The sequence below is a fragment of the Macaca thibetana genome, chromosome 15 (assembly GCF_024542745.1).
Source record: "Macaca thibetana thibetana isolate TM-01 chromosome 15, ASM2454274v1, whole genome shotgun sequence".
Classification (NCBI taxonomy): Eukaryota; Metazoa; Chordata; class Mammalia; order Primates; family Cercopithecidae; genus Macaca; species Macaca thibetana.
Window position 1 is genome coordinate 89,089,085 of NC_065592.1, and position 16,646 is coordinate 89,105,730.

The 16,646-nt window shown below is 39.5% G+C and overlaps 1 protein-coding gene across 12 annotated transcripts in view; it reads right to left on the bottom strand.

The window, feature by feature from the left end:
• PRUNE2 (prune homolog 2 with BCH domain) overlaps positions 1-16,646 on the bottom strand; it is a 295,976-nt gene that overhangs the window by 93,236 nt on the left and 186,094 nt on the right. The window lies entirely within an intron of this gene.

A 16,646-nucleotide genomic window follows, 5' to 3' on the forward strand; every position in this document is an offset into this window, starting at 1 on the left:
TTTTTGTAAGAGCTGTGATGTCAGATTTGCTTGTTCTATGTGGCAGCTGTGGAGGAATGAATAATTACAGACAGGGATCCCAATACCTCAGAATCCCCAGGTGTGGTTTACATCATTTGCAAAAAGTGCTCTGGCTGCTTCAAGTTTTATTTACTGTATGTATGTATATGTTTGTTTATTTTTGAGACAGGGTCTCACACTGTCACCCAGGCTGGAGTGCTGTGGTGTGATCTCGGCTCACTGCCACCTATGCCTCCCAGGCTCAAGCGATCCTCCCACCTCAGCCTCCTGAGTAGCTGGGACTACAGGTGTGCATCACCATGCCCAGCTAATTTATTGTATTTTTTGTAGGCATGAGCTTTTGCCATTTTGCCCAGGCTGGTCTCGAACTCCTGGGCTCAACTGATCCGCCCACTTCGTCCTCCCAAAGTGCTGGGCTTAGAGGCGTAAGCCACTGCAGCTGGTCTGTCTTCCAGTTTTATTAACTACAATGAGAGCCACTTTGTCTGCATGGGTGTCTCTCTTCCTTAAAGAAGTACAGTGAAGAACATATGCTAGCCCCTAACATAACGCCTGGCATATACTAGCTGTTCAAGAAATGTTTGTTGGACGACTGGAGAGACAGGTACACAAAATCAACCTGTGCTCCATCATCCATAATCTTCTATCGTAGTCCACATACGTATCTATCCTAGCACATATATGATCATACTACATAATTCATCAACTGACAGTCTGTTGTGTCACTCAACAAAAACACCACAATGTGCACTCAAGGGATTTAAAGAATTCTGTTGATTTTTTTCTGATTATAACAGCAATCAGAATTATGCCTGCCACAGGTAAGATGCTAAAACAACACAGAAGTGTGCACCACAGAAAGTGGAAGTGCCACACACATCTCCTAGGACAGCCGCTGTGAAGAAGTGAATGGTGCAGTGCAGAGAGTTGCAGATTTCCCCACGCCCACATTAACGTCTATCTGGTCGTTCTTTGAAACTCGTGGATTGGGTATTTGTGGCTTAGACTATTTACCAGCCACTTCAAATGGCCATCATACCCATACTGTAATTCTGCTGAGTTGAATCTCAAGGTCTGTGAGGCTCTGAAGAGGGCACACAAGACCCTAGGTAGGCAGGCAGGCAGGCCCTGCCCATCACTGGCTTCCATGTTTCGAGGAGGCTTTGCCGTCTACTCCGAGGCAGCCGCTCTCATCTGGCATCTTACCAGGCTGCTTTCCCTTTTTTGGTGGCAAGGAATTGTACATGTGAATCCGCGAAGGTCTCGGGATCTATTCTCATGCTGATGAACATCAAAGGATCTATTGTAATGACATTTATGATCAAATACGTCATATGCGTTTGGAACATATGCTTTTGGAAGTGTGTGTTCCAAGGTGTGTACTGTCAGCTTTCATGCTTTTTATTTATTTTCCAAATGGCATAATAACAATCTTTAAGTAGATGTTAAAAAAGTTAATTCATCCACAATAGAAATAGACTTTAAATATTTAGAAGGAGATTTTTAAAAATAATCAAAACTCATATGCAATGTGTGTTCAACAGATAAAATTACTTCAAATCAACATTGAGGATGAATCAAGAACCTCAGTGCTAAACTTGTTGCCACCATGAATTGTAAAAAAAGATACAGCCCTGAAAAAAATAAAAAGAGACTACAACTAACTGCATCTTATTTCCAGTAACTGAAGGCTTCAGCACAGTAAGCTTTACAGTTTTCCTTTCCAAATGTTTTTCATTATGTATATAAAGGCCTCCAAATACATTTATAAACCCTTGAAAGAAGAGACACAGTTCTAAGAAATTTTTACAACATTTCTAAGAAATTTTTACATATAACAAAATTCTCACTACACTCCTGGCTGGGTTACTGAAACAAGAGGGGGCAGGTTTTATTTGTATCTGAGCATAAGATTAGGAATCAGTAGAATCAACACTGTTCAAAGCCACACTTGTGGAAAGTTTCCTTTTCAAAAATGCCGGCTGATCTCCAAACTGTTTTAATTCTTCTGTGTTAAACTGATGGCTCTAGGACCTCGCTGGACTCAAGTCCAGCAGCACTGGCAACACCAGGTATCTTGCTGGAAATGCAGAGTCTCAGGCAAAACCCTAGACCTACTGAAGCAGGATCTGCATTTTCCAGCAATCCTAGGAATTGGAATGCACGCTGCAATCTGAAAAGCACTATAGCCTATAATTGCTGCATGGAATTTAGGAAGTTACTTTATGAATCATTGCAACTGGGAATTGGCTGGCAAAATCTCAAACTAATGCCAACAGTTAGGAAGAAGGGCAATTGCTCCCTGTCACAGCCCTTTGTCACTCGTGGTTCCGAAGAGTCAATGACTCAACATTTTTGGAGGCATTTATTAGTTGATATATTTTCCTACAAACCAGTCCTTTGGACTCTCTCAGCACTGTCACAGGACTTGTACTGACTCACACTGCCAGTTCTTTGTTCCTAAGGCAACCTCCTCATAAAGGTCCCCTTATGGTGTGCATTTCTGGGCCGATTTGCTACAGGTTCTCATTTAGCAGGTTGGGCACTGGATCAAGACTATATTTTCTTTTTCTTTTTTATTCAGATGGTATAGGTTGTTTATTTTTTATTTTATTTTATTTTTAAAATTGTATTTTACTTTAAGTTCTGGGATACATGTGCAGAATGTGCAGGTTCGTTACATAGGTATATGTGTGCCATGGTGGTTTGCTGCACCTATTGACCCGTCATCTAGGTTCCTTCCCCTCGCCCCCGCAACCCCCAACAGGCCTCAGTGTGTGCTGTTCCCCTCCCTGTGTCCATGTGTTCTCATTGTTCAACTCCCACTTATGAGTGAGAATACGCAGTGTTTGGTTTTCTGTTCCTGTGTTAGTTTGCTGAGGATGGTGGCTTCCAGCTTCATCCATGCAAAGGACATGAGCTCATCTTTTTTATGACTGCAGAGACTGTATTTTCATCATGTCCCTCAAGTGCTCTAGCTCAGTTTTCCTCTAGGTGACCCCAAATTCCATAGGACCAAATGAAGTGCTGATAAATCTAAAAACGATGTGAATCACCTAGGCAAGTTAGAGAAACAAAATCCATTTTACAATAACCCTAAAACAGATTCTCGTCAGCTCTCCAAGCCAGATTCGATCTTACTGGCTTTGCAGAATTAAACGAGGGAATGAGTGAGAATCTTCAGGATTCCAGGAGGCAGAGTGTGTTTGATCTGCTTTTATGCCGGTGCTGTTTGCATAGGGGATAATTTATTATTGTCTTCTAGCTACGCAGGGAGTCATGTGCTGCAGTGGCTCTTATGTTGCTGACAAGCTAGGCTGGCCCTGAATAAACAGCACTTCATCATCAGCACAACCCAACTGTATATACAGGTTGGCATTTTATTCCCCCCATCTGCCTTCTACCTGATAAATTACTGTTTTAGTTACATGTATACAAATACTATTTGTTAATCTGCTCAAATGTCTCCAAAATATTTCCCCCTACTTAAATTAAAATTATATACATGCATACATATACATCTCCCACTCAATTTGCTAAGGATTTAGACAATACAAGCACTTCCCGTTGATTTTACCACCCCCACCCCAGCCACACACACCTCCTGCATCTGTGACCCCAGCCTATAATTGCTGTATGGAATTTAGGAAGTTACTTTATGAATCATTGCAACTGGGAATTGGCTGGCAAAATCTCAAACTAATGCCAACAGTTAGGAAGAATGGCAATTGCTCCCTGTCACAGCCCTTTGTCACTCGTGGTTCCGAAGAGTCAATGACTCAACATTTTTGGAGGTCACGAGTCTTCTTGTCTGAGTAATTCCTAGTTTGGGAATGAGTGGGAAAGCCTGGAAACATGGGGAGAAAAAGCTTTTGTTCTTTCCTGGCCAAAAAGCTAAGGTGTAGGTCCCAAGAACCCTAAAAGAAGTTGATGCTCATTATAACCTAGGGGAGGAAAACAGAAATAATACAGCTCTACCTGAACTAATATAAAAAGCAAGATAGTGATAGTGATGATCCCCCATAGATTACTCCATTCACGGCTGAAGGTGCAGATGCAGTGAAACCTTTCATTCTCACAATAGCATATTTTAGGTTTTTCATTGCTCAGAAAAAGGCAGTTTTTATGCTGTCTGCTGGTAGCTTCAGTGCATCGTATGAAATAAAAGTAATGTAAAGAATGTCTTGTAAACATTTGAGTGGATATTCCTTGAAAGACAGAAACCCTCTTCTTACATGACTCACACATGCTCACCTTCTACTGTTTTCTCAATCCCCCTGTGGGGGATCTGGCTCCATCATTTCACTGAAATTCTCTTCTCAAAAGTACCAAGCACTCCGAGGTTGCCAAATCCAAAAATCACATTCCATTTCTTACCCTACTTGATTCTCCGCGGTAGTCCACGAGATTGACCCTCCCTCTGTTTTGAAACACTTAACTCCTTCACCTTCCTGACACCACACAACCTTGTTTTTCTCCCGATTCATCAACTCCCCTTCAGTCACCTTTGCTGGTTGCTCTTCCTTATTAAGTCTCCACATATTCACACCCAACTTTGTTTCCTGTCCCCTTTCTCTTCTTTCTTTCCACTTTCTCCTTGATGATCTAATCCAGCCACATGGCTTTAAAACCATTTGTCTGCCACTGATGGCAGGATCTACATGCACATGAGATCTGCATGTAGCTGTTTAATAAGCATCTCAAGTAAAATATGGCCCACTGCCTCCCCAGTTGTGTCTGTCCTATTAAAAGGCACCACCATCTATCCAGTTACTCAAACCCAACATCTAGGAATTACCCTCGATTGCTAATTTCCTCTTCTATCACGTAATTCACCAGCAAATCCTATTAACATTGCCTTTAAAATATATCTGTAGTGTAAACACTTCTCTAATATCTCTTCATCTCCGTTGCTGTCCTAGCCACAGCCGCCATCATCTCTTGCTGGAACTTTAGCAGCAGCATCACAGCTGGTCTCTCAGTAATGAAGTCTCCACAGATCATCAAGGGGCAGCTTTTATTTTATTTTGTTTCCACCCTTCCCCAAGAGGCAGATTTTAAAAATATAAATTGAATAATGACACTCTCCTGCTTAAAGCCCACTAAAAGTTCCCAATGCAATTATTATCATTTACTTTTTTTTTTTTTAGCTAGGAGGAAAAGGTTTAATGTCCTCAAGAATGAGAGTTAATATAAATCAATGAAAAAAGGATACATACCAATGGAAAAACTGTTACAGAACATGAAAGGCAATTCACAACTGGACTACAAATGGATAATAAATCTGAACTCATTAATCAAAGAAATCCTTTAATAACAACATTTTCTTCTTTTCTTATTATTGGTAATTATTTCCAAATGGGCACTATCAAACTTTTTTTTTAGAAATATATTCTATTTTTTAGGCCAAGCATGGTGGCTCACATCTGTAATCCTAGCACTTTGGGAGGCCAGGGCAGAAGAATCTGCTAAACTTAGGAGTTTGAGACCAGCCTGGGCAACATAGTGAGGACTCATCTCTAAAAAAAAAAAAAAAAAAAAAGATTTAAAACAAATATATACATACGTTCTTTTGTTTTTAGAGATGGGGTCTTACTCTGTCACCCAGACTAGAGTGCAATGTAACAATCGTGACTCACTGCAGGCTTAACCTCCTAGGCTCAAGCAATCCTCTCACCTCAGCCTCCCAAGTAGCTGGGAATACAGACATGCACCACCATGCCCAGCTAATGATTTTATTTTTTGTAGAGACAGGGTTTCACTATGTTGCCCAGGCTGGTCTTGAACTCCTGGCCTCAAATGATCCTCCCACCTTGGCCTCCCAAAGTGCTGGGATTACAGGCATAAGCCACCATGCCCAGCCTAGAAATATATCCTAATGAAATAATCATATATGTACACAAAGATTTGTGGACAAAGCTATTCACTGGATTATTACTTTAATAACTAAAACTTACAAACAATCTAAATGTCCAACAGTAGATTATGGTTAAGTAGTGGTTAAGTAAATCATAGAACAGTCACACAAAGGACTGTTAAACTGCTATTAAAAGTTATGCTATCAAAGAAGACTTAATGACACAGGAAAACACTCATGATACAGTGTTAAGTGGAAGATAATTTTTATAATCATATAAAAGTAGAATGTCATTTCTAAATGTATTCAAATAATATGTATTGGATTCTAACATACAAAGGACATTAAGATTCAATGATATAAAAGTTGTTATAATTCAGCCAAATTGCTATTCTGAAACCTTATTTTGTCTCTTCATTATTTTGGGGAGTTCACACCAAGGTAGTAAAGACCTATGAGTCAGCCAAACATGAGGTTAACCCTCGCTCTGCCACTCAGTAGCTGGGTGACTCAAGTCAGTTACTTCATTTTCATGAGCCTTAGTTTCCTCATCTGTAAACTCTCACCTCATAGGACTGTTGTGAGAATTAAAATCATATATAAAAGACTGGTCAATTGCCTAACATATAGTAGACAATAAACATTAAGTCTCTTTCCTTTCCTGTTTTATTTTTTATTTTTTTAAAATTTTTAGGTCATTCTCAGGATTTATGGGATTAATCTGATTCATAGAGAAGACTTTTGCAAGATTCTGTCTGTGGGGACTAGTTATGACAATTGTTGCCTTATGTTCTCTATAATATATGTGCACTTTCAAATAATAATCACACACATCTTTAAGTCATTTAAGTGATTTACATGTAAAATTCTTAGATGTGAGATGATGGAGGAAGTTGTGCAAAGTTAAATATGAAGCAAAGTCATTTAAAAATGATGTAAGGTATAAAATCTACTGATAAGTCAGTGTTGATCTCATTATCAAAGTTTCTATCCTTAATTCCAAGTTAGACTCAGTGAATGAGCTTGTGTTTGTCACTATACAAACAACAGCTTTTAAAGCAATAACAAAATGTAGAGTGATTTTTCCTTCAGCTAAATCACAATGAATAGTCTTTTTCATCATTTCCACCGTTTCACCTCCAAGGGCCAAATGAATTTTCACCTCCAAGGGCCAAGTGAATTTTACTCCTGATGCTAATACTTCCCACATAGGTCAAGCATTCTGGACTATACCTATCATAGTGCTGTCTTCCTCACAAATTACAGATGAAATATACTGAGTAAGACTTTTATTAAGAATAAATTACTTTCTAATGTCAGGGACAAGCAATTCCCAGATTTGCTATATCTGAATTTTTTTTTTTTTTTTTTTCAGGAAATGGAAAAAAATCAAGTGAATAGGTGTCACTTGTAGGTAAAATGCTTGTAGATAAAAATAATTACCAAGATTAAAACACCGGTGTACGGTTGCAATTTTGAGAACAGTGAGTCTTACAAACACACTGTGACAGTTCCTAACTACCTTGCAAGCACAGTGCCCAGCCTGGATTGCTGAGTTACTGAAATTTAAGAGTGCAGTTTGACATTTACAGTCTGCATGGATTTATTTCTAGAATGAGGGCTATTTTTTAAAATCAAGATATAAGAAAAATGCTGAGGTATGTGCACAAATGTTCTAACTTGAAAGCATTATGATTTATGCAACCAAATTCCATTATAATATTTAAAACATTCAGCAATAATAAAGTCTGATAATTTTGACAGGAAAATGATTTATGAGAACACCAAATGCATAAATTAAGAGATTTTATTTATTCTGTTTTTCGTACACTCTTTAATTGGTAAGCAGATATTTTCCATGTTTTTTCCAGATGTCATTTATTTACACTCTGTTGTTCTTTTTTATTTTTGAGACAGAGTCTCTCTTCGTTGCCCAGGCTGGAGTGCAGTGGTGTGATCTCAGCTCACTGCAACCTCTACCTCCCAGGTTCAAACGATTCTCATGCCTCAGTCTCCCAAGTAGCTGGGCTTACAGGCGTGTGCCACCACACCCTGCAATCTTTTTTTTTTTTTTTTTGTATTTTTAGTAGAGACAGTGTTTCACCATGTTGGTCAGGCCTGTCTTGAACTCCTGACCTCAAGTGATCCTCCCATCTCGGCCTCCCAAAGTGCTAGAATTACAGGCGTGAGCCACCACGCCCAGCCTACACTCTATTGTTCTTGTTTTTATGAGGCAGCCAAGGCATCATAGTAGTAAAAACTCACTGGGTCTATTAAAACTATATTAGACATCATATTTTGAAAAGAAAGTCAGACAGTACATATTATCATTCTTTATAGCTAAAAAGAGAGCCCTTTTGTGAAAATATTTTGTGAAAATTAAAACTACTACAATATGTACATGAATATGTAACACATATAAATGCCAATATAATTTTCATTTAAGTCAATAGTACATTGCCTGACATAATTAAGTATTGCCTCTGCATTAAATGCTCTGTTAAGTACTTTGCATCATTTCATCTAAACTTTAAGATGCCCCTGTAATATAGGTAACATTGTCTCTCTTTTGCATTGAGAAAACGGAGGCTTTGGAAGGTTAAGTAACTGATGTCACATAGACAAATGGAACTTAAACCCAGGTTAGTCTGACTTCAGAGCCCATGTTTTCACCCCTGTGTTATGCTTAAATGAGAATATCCCTCCTCACCAAAGATATTATTGATTCAGTTTTTAATAAAAATAGTTTTTAACTACTCCATTTACTTCAATTTGGTGTTGGTTCTCTTGTCACCATACACAAACAAGCAACATCCTTGATTTTGACAATTGCTAACAATAATGTACTGCTTACATCTTTTGAAGATCGAACATTACCATGCTTTGTGAGAAACGTCCAGTTATTCATCTGCTCTATAAAACAGAACTGTAGGGTGACTGTGAACTATATGTAAGAGCCTAAAACTGAAAAACCCCAAAGCTTCTATAAAGAAGAATGTTGTGATATTCTTGCAGTAATATGTACTTTTGAAAAGCTGGGCATGCAAGTGTACACAGGGAATGGGTGGGAAAACAGGAGATGTGGCATAATCATTGGTTATCCAGAAGTATCCTCACGCAGATTTTCTTGCTCTGGTAACTTAGACACACAAGCAATGGAAGAAGCCTGCTTTACCATTCAGTATGTACAAGTCTTTTTTTTTTTTTGAGACGGAGTCTCGTTCTGTCGCCCAGGCTTGGGTGCAGTGGTGCAATCTTGGCTCACTGCAAGCTCTGCCTCCCGGGTTCACGCCATTCTCCTGCCCCAGCCTCCCGAGTAGCTGGGACTACAGGCGCCCGCCACCACACCTGGCTAATTTTTTGTATTTTTAGTAGAGATGGGGGTTTCACTGTGTTAGCCAGGATGGTCTCAATCTCCTGACCTCGTGATCCACCCGCCTCGGCCTCCCAAAGTGCTGGGATTACAGGCGTGAGCCACCGCATCCGGCTCAGTATGTACAAATCTTATTACCTAAAGATGCTCCCAATATAAGTTGACTTATGTTCAAAAACTCAGAGAAACTAGAAATTAGAATACCAGAGGGGAGTAGAGAGGCTAAAGGGGCTTTGTTTTTTTGTTTTTTTTTTTCCTGACTTCGCGAGTTTCTTAACAGAAGAAGACTATAAAAGCAAAGTCCTCTCATTAAAGTACAACTATCAAAGGCAATGATAATGTCATCCATCTGCAAATGCTTTGATTTAGGTTAAGCATGACGTAAATATGAAAGGAAAAACGAAGAGTCCTTCAAGCAAAAGCTCTTGTAAGGCCCTCATTTGAGTTGAAGAATTCAAGAATAGAGGGGGAGATAACATGTTTATTGAAAACTGAAAATCACTGCTTTCTTGTCATGGAACAAATATTTATTACCTCCTATAAGCATATCATTAATGAAGGGAGAGAGAAAGTGTTTGGGAGATAGTTCATCTGAAAGCACACGTTAAGAACTCCTTGAAATCAGGTTGGGTGCAGTGGTTCATGCTTGTAATCCCAGCACTTTGGGAGGCTGAGGCGGGCAGATCACTTGAGCTCAGAAGGTCGAGACCAGCTTAGGCAATATGGTGAGACCTGTCTCTACTAAAAATACAAAAAAAAAAAAAAAAAAAAAAAAGAAGGCATGCATGGAGGTGCATGCCTGTGGTCCCAGCTACTGGGGAGGCTGGGATGGGAGGATTGCTTGAGCCTGGAGGTAGAGGTTGCAGTGAGCTGAGATACCACCACTGCACTCCAACCTGGGTGACAGAGCGAGACCCTGTCACACAGACACACACGAAAAGAACTTCTTGAAATGAAGTGGGCTGATTTCAGGCACACCTCAAATAAGGGAGTTAAAATTCTTTCCCATCTTTTTCCTTCCCATCTTATCTTCCATAAAGAAGCACTGTTGTTACACGGACAGAGAGTTGGGCCTGGAGTAAGAGTGGTCCCAGGCACTCTTACAAGCAGTTAATAATAGATTGAATACTTGGATGGCGGAGTTTCCCAACCAATTAAAGACAAGCAAGTCATCACCTCATTAACTAACAGCCTAATTTACATTTTATTTAAGGACAGACCCATATTCAGGAAAACATTCCTCTATTGTATGGACTTAAGTGCTTGGCAAGGAAAGGGCTAGACTGCTGTTTCCTTTAAGGGCCCCTTTTTGTTTCTGTATGTTTATAAAAATTTCTATATGGGAACGAATAATTCAGAACACACATGTAATGAAATCCCGCTCATTAGCCATGCTCTATTTTTGAAATGGTAGAACCTGGGCTACACTTTAGCTCCCAGATAAAAAAAAAAATAATGAATGATTTCTATAATTATGTATAGATTTAAAAAAAAAGTCCCTGTTGGCTTGTTTTGAGCCATGAGCCTGAACACTGACAGCTTTATTTATTTTCCTTTGTAAAAATAAATCATCTAGTTTGAACCCTGTTTCAAGAAAGCAGGAAACCTCCTTTCCTCTCTGGGTTCCCCTTTCTGATTTATGGAAACCACCAGGCAAGTCTCCAGAGCACTTGCTGCACGTGTGCACCGCACACCCTTCTGATTTTTCTAAGCTGTGTCAATATTAACCTGACCAAATGAAGATCAAACTGTCTCTTTTGTTCCTCACGCTCCTCACATGGGGAGCACAATATGGCTCTTGTCAGAGGTGCTTCATCATTTTGGCTCAAGGAAACTGTCAGTACAGTTTGGGATTCGTTCTTCATGGGCAGATATCCTGATGAGTCTAATGAAGCCTTTCTGCTGACAACTCATTTGCTAAAAATACCCAACCATCGCCAAGCTTAAGTGGGGAATATGATTGTGCCCCCTTTGCTATCAACCCAATGAAAGTAATTCATTTTTTTGAAGTCTAAAAAAAAAAATCTATCCATCAAGGCACACACCTTTCACCACCCATCTATGTGTTCTTGCTCGTTTGCATTTGCTCACTGATAAACTTGATGACATTCTTAAATTGGAATATAATAGGGTAAACACCCATCTTGGAGCACACATGCGGAGCCGGCAGTCTGTGTGTACCATTTGTTGCAATCTAAGCTAATTACCAGAAACCCCCTCCTGAAAACAGATACACTCTGGGGTTTGTGGTTTTACTTTTGTTTGGAGATGGCTGTGTTTGAGAAGCTGGAGGAATCCCTCTTCAGGTAAGGACGTTGCTGTCATGACGGTCTCAGTCGCATGTCACAGAAACTTAACTATAACTGATTCAAGTAGAGAGAGAAGTCAGCAGGATCTGGGGAGTGTTCCCCAGAAGCCAAGAAGAGCCCAAGCACGCCCTGGGAGAAGGGCAGGGGTTGCCAGGGATATGCAGGTCGTCCTGCCTCACCAACCTTTTCTGGCTGCATTCTGCTGTCCTGCAGCCAACTGGCATTCTCTACACGGTGGGAACGACAGGTGGCTGCAGCACGTCTGTGTAGACCTTGCCGAGTGAGTCACGACTCCCTTTTGGTCATGAGTTTGAAAATCCTGGAGAAAGAACTCTGGTTGTTCCCACTTGGGTTCAGTGCCTATCCCTGGGCAAAACAATTGAGGTGGATTGGAAAGACCACAAATCATAGACACCACATCCGTTATAACGAAGTGGGTGGGTGGGAGTCATTTCCTAGAAGAGTGATGCTGAGCAGGTAAGCCCATAGGTGGGCACTTGAGACGTCAAGCACGAAGGTGTAACACGCACACACAGGCACACACACATACATTCTAACACACACATGCACATTCAGATACTTTCCCAAAGCCCCATTTTAGTTCCAACCAACCAAGCCTAGTTGTAGGAAGAATCATGATTCTTGGAAAAATAAGTATAGTGAGATAATTTAATCTTTACTTTCATGTTAATTTTTATTTTATGCTCCAGTTAAGAAGGGTATTAAAAAGAGGAGCGACACATCTATAAAAGTGTTAAGCTTGGAGAATGAAAATTATGCTGAATCAATTGAAAATACATTGTACTACTTAAGCAATCCAGGAAAAAGCAGCCAAGCCTCCTTAATCTTTATTCTTTCGGGTCAACATGAGGGTGTTTCTCTTTTTGGCCCTTGAAGTCTCCAGAAGCTCAGATCTCCACTATAACTGTCAAACTTCCATTGCCATTAGTACCATCTATGAGGCATTAAAATGCTTTAGATACAAATTTGAAATGTTCTACAGGCCCAGTCTTCCAGGCAGAGAATACCTGGGCTCACTCTGGTGGAACATGGGTAGTAATTTAATTGTTATTATTTTATACAGGAGTGATTTATAGAAGGGCTCTAAGCAAGAAAAATACAGAAAAAAATCTAAATTTGTAACAGATAAAAAGCAATAACTTTAGACCAGGGTTTCTCAACCTTGGCACTACGGACATTTGGGGCTGGATAATTCTTTGCTGTGGGGGCTGTCTTGTACCTTATAGGGTGCTTATAGCATATCTGGCCTTGACCCACTAGATGCCAGTAGTAAGCTCCCTCCTCTAGTTGTGACAACTAAATATGTCCCCTGTGGGGCAAAATCACCCCAGTTAAGAACCACTGCTTTAGAGAAGTATAGCAGGAGACTCTTACAAACTTAAAAAATAATTCAAGTCACACTCAACTGTTTCAGAAATCTTACTACATAAAGCAAGACACGTGGTTAATTCTGCCTAGTTTAACAGGCAGAAGAACTAGGAAAGTAAATCAGGGATGAATACTTTTTATTAATTGGCCAAATATTTCCTTTTTCAAAGCCAGTAAAAACAAAATCTTTCCATCACTTGTCTTTTAGTTTAGATTGGTGTGTTTATAAAACACACTTTGATTCTCTTGAACAAAGAAAACAGCAGGATGATTGAAAAGAAAGAGCCAAGATTTTATAAAACATCTCTTCCTATTCCAGGAAATGAAGTTTACCTAGGTATTTTCCAGAGTTGTTTCTTTCTTCTTCTTCTTCTTCTTCTTTTTTTTTTTTTTTTTTTTTTTTTTCCGTCAAGCAAAGTTGTACTATCGTTCCAACTCAGTTATGGGTAAACAGGGCATTTTGGTTTTTTTTTTTTTTGAAACAGGGTCTCACTTTGTCATCCAGGCTGGAGTGCAGTGGGGTAATCTCGTTCACTGTAACCTCTGCCCCCAGGTTCAAGCGATCCTTCCACCTCAGCCTCCCCCCATAGCTGGGACTACAGGTGCACGTCACCACACTTGGCTAATTTTTGTGTTTTCTGGTAGAGATGGGGTTTCACCATGTTGTCCAGGCTGGTCTCGAACCCCTGACCTCAGGTGATCTGCCTGCCTTGGCCTCCCAAAGTGCTGAGATTACAGGTGTGAGCCCCTGTGCCCGGCCTTAAATGGGGCATTTTTAAATACCAAATTTTATATTTAGGATTCCTGAAAAATGTATCTTTTATCCCTGTAATGGTAATCTAAAATACGGCAGATATTTGAGGGTATAGTTATGTTATGCCACACTCCTGGGGCATTGCAACTGTTCAATGAATGGCTAGCATTCTTGCCTGATAACAGGCTACCAGCATCTTTGCCCAATAACTTAGGCTATGTGGAAAAACTCATCAAAACCCATTAAAACCCATTTCTGGGCCTGAATTATCTAAACCTGTATGTTCATATCTCAACCCATTCTGAACCCTGGCTACACCTTAGAATAACCTGTTATTCTAAGAGCTGTTAAAAATTTTAAAAACAGCAAAAAACAAGTACTCACAGCCCACCCCATGAGATTTACATTTAATTGGCTTAAGGGTGAGGCCTGGGTATCAGTATATTTTTCAAGGAGGTCCATTGATTAATGTGCAGGTAGGGTGGAGAACAGGAGTCTGTATTGACATACAGAAACATTTTCAATTTGTATTGTCTAGGCATAGTTTCTACACCAGTGATTCTAGTTTCTATTCTCTAGTCATTGACTGAACTTTGATAGTCACTGGGGAAAAATATAAGTTCCAAAAACTTGGTTCATATTTGTGTATGTGTGTTTTTAAAAAAGTAGCCCTAACTTCTCCAAATGAGCAGATAATAAAATGTAGTGCTTACAAGAATAGGCTTTGGAATACAGCTGCCCAGGACTCACATCCTACTCCACAGTCTGTTATTTCTGCACCTTTAGGCAAGTTACTTAATTATGCTAAGCTTCAGTTCTTTCCTCTGGAAAATGAGTATAATAACCTACTTATAAAATGAGAAAATGTGTAAAACACTTAGCTTAGGATCTCTCCCACAATCAGCCCTCAATACATAGAGGGTAGTCAGCAGCAGCCGAGACCCAACAGCTACAACTCCATTAACAGGAGGTTTATTTGTCAATTAGGGCATTAGAATAATCCATTTTCAGGGACAGTTTGGAGATTATCTTTCTACCTTACATACGTTAGAAACAGTCTTTTTTCCCCTAAGATTCTTTTGTTGCAGCCATTGTCTAAATTATGGAGCTACAGAATTTCTGATTAAAAGAACTCTCAGGTTTGGAGAAAGTGTGGGATAAATGAACCAGAGAGTGTAATGGAGCAATGGGTTCTCCAGGTGCTGTCTTTAGGATGTGATCTAAGTCAATGATCCTCAAACTTTAGCTGAACTCATGAATCACCTGCAGGGCTTCTAAAATACGGATACCTGGGCCCCACTTCTAGCGTTTCTGATTCAGTAGGTCTGGGGCTGTTATTTCTAGCAAGCTCTCAGGTGATGCTGATGTGGCTGGTCTGGGGACCACAATTTGAGAATCACATTTTTATCTAAAGCAAGACATTTCATTTTTCTGAGCCTCGGGTTCCTATCAAAAACAAAAAACAACTACAATAAAAGCCAGAGTCCATTAAGGTATAAAATTCCTGCTTCTACTTTGCTTGGCTCTTTAGAAATGAAGCTATACAGTATAATTCTTCTATATATTTTTATATTAGCTGATATGATTAGGACAAGGAGTTGGTTAATTAAAAATCTGGCTAAAAAGGTAAACTGTTAAAGAGAAATGTTTTATTATAAAATAAAATAAAACAATCTTATTTGAATTCAAACATAAAATAATGTATCCACTTATAATCTTTTCATGTAGGACCAAGATCTTTTAAAATATTTATTTTTTTCTTTTAAAATATTTAAAAGCATGGGTTTATAGCTTTCCAACCTCTTTGTTGTAGCCATACATATAAAATATAATTTTCCATTTCTAATTTCAATTTCCTTAATGTGGAATAAAAACTGAAACATATGTAAAAAATCTCAACATAGATTCCTTCTACATTTTTACAACTTTGCCAATTTTCTATAGCTGTATTATCCTAATTTTATAGATGTATTATCCATATTTTTCTTGAGAGCATGTTTCATTTCATTTTCTTGTCTTTCCAAAGCATTAATCTTAGAAATAACTACCTTATTCCTATTTCATCAGTTTATTCAAGATTGTTTAATTATATTAACATGCACAATTGATTTAAATAGGTTTGGAGCAAACACAGCTGATACTTGGCAAACATTAAATGCAGCTAATCCATATGTACACACCTGTTCAGTCTAGAAAGTTTTTAGCTGGCTGTGAGCATTCAGCTAAGGTTATTGATGAGTATATGTTACAGGGTGGAGTGGACAATGTCATTTAGTTCAGCACATTAGTTAAGGGAAGATCAATGAAGAGAGCTACTATCAGAGGTAAGTGTGCAGCTCTACCTCCTCACCCCTAGAAAAAAGATATATATAATCTTGTGATTTTGAGTCACAACATATATTAACCCATGCATCTGTAACTTAAACACAAATCACCTGGGATTCTTGCTAAAACTCAGATTCTCATTCAGCGGGCCTCAGAGTCTGCATTTCTACAGGCTTCCAGGTGATGGCTGTGCTGCTTGTCCATGTACCACATGTTGAGTAGTAAGATACTAACCAATGCTACCAGAAGCCATAAAAAAAGGAGAGGTTATACCCCTGAAATAAAAGATAAAAGAGGGCCGAGTGCAGTGGCTCACGCCTGTAATCCCGGTATTTTGGGAGGCTGAGGCGGGCAGATCACGAGGTCAGGGGTTCAAGACCAGCCTGACCAATATGGTGAAATCCCATCTGTACTAAAAGTACAAAAATTAGCCGGGCGTGGTGGCACACGCCTGTAATCCCAGCTACTCGGGAGGCTGAGGCAGGAGAATCGCTTGAACCTGGGAGGCAGAGGTTGCAGTGAGTTGAGATCACGCCACTGCACTCCAGCCTGGACGACAGAGCGAGACTCCATCTCAAAAAAAAGATGAAAGAGATGAGGCAATCTGGAAGGAAACAC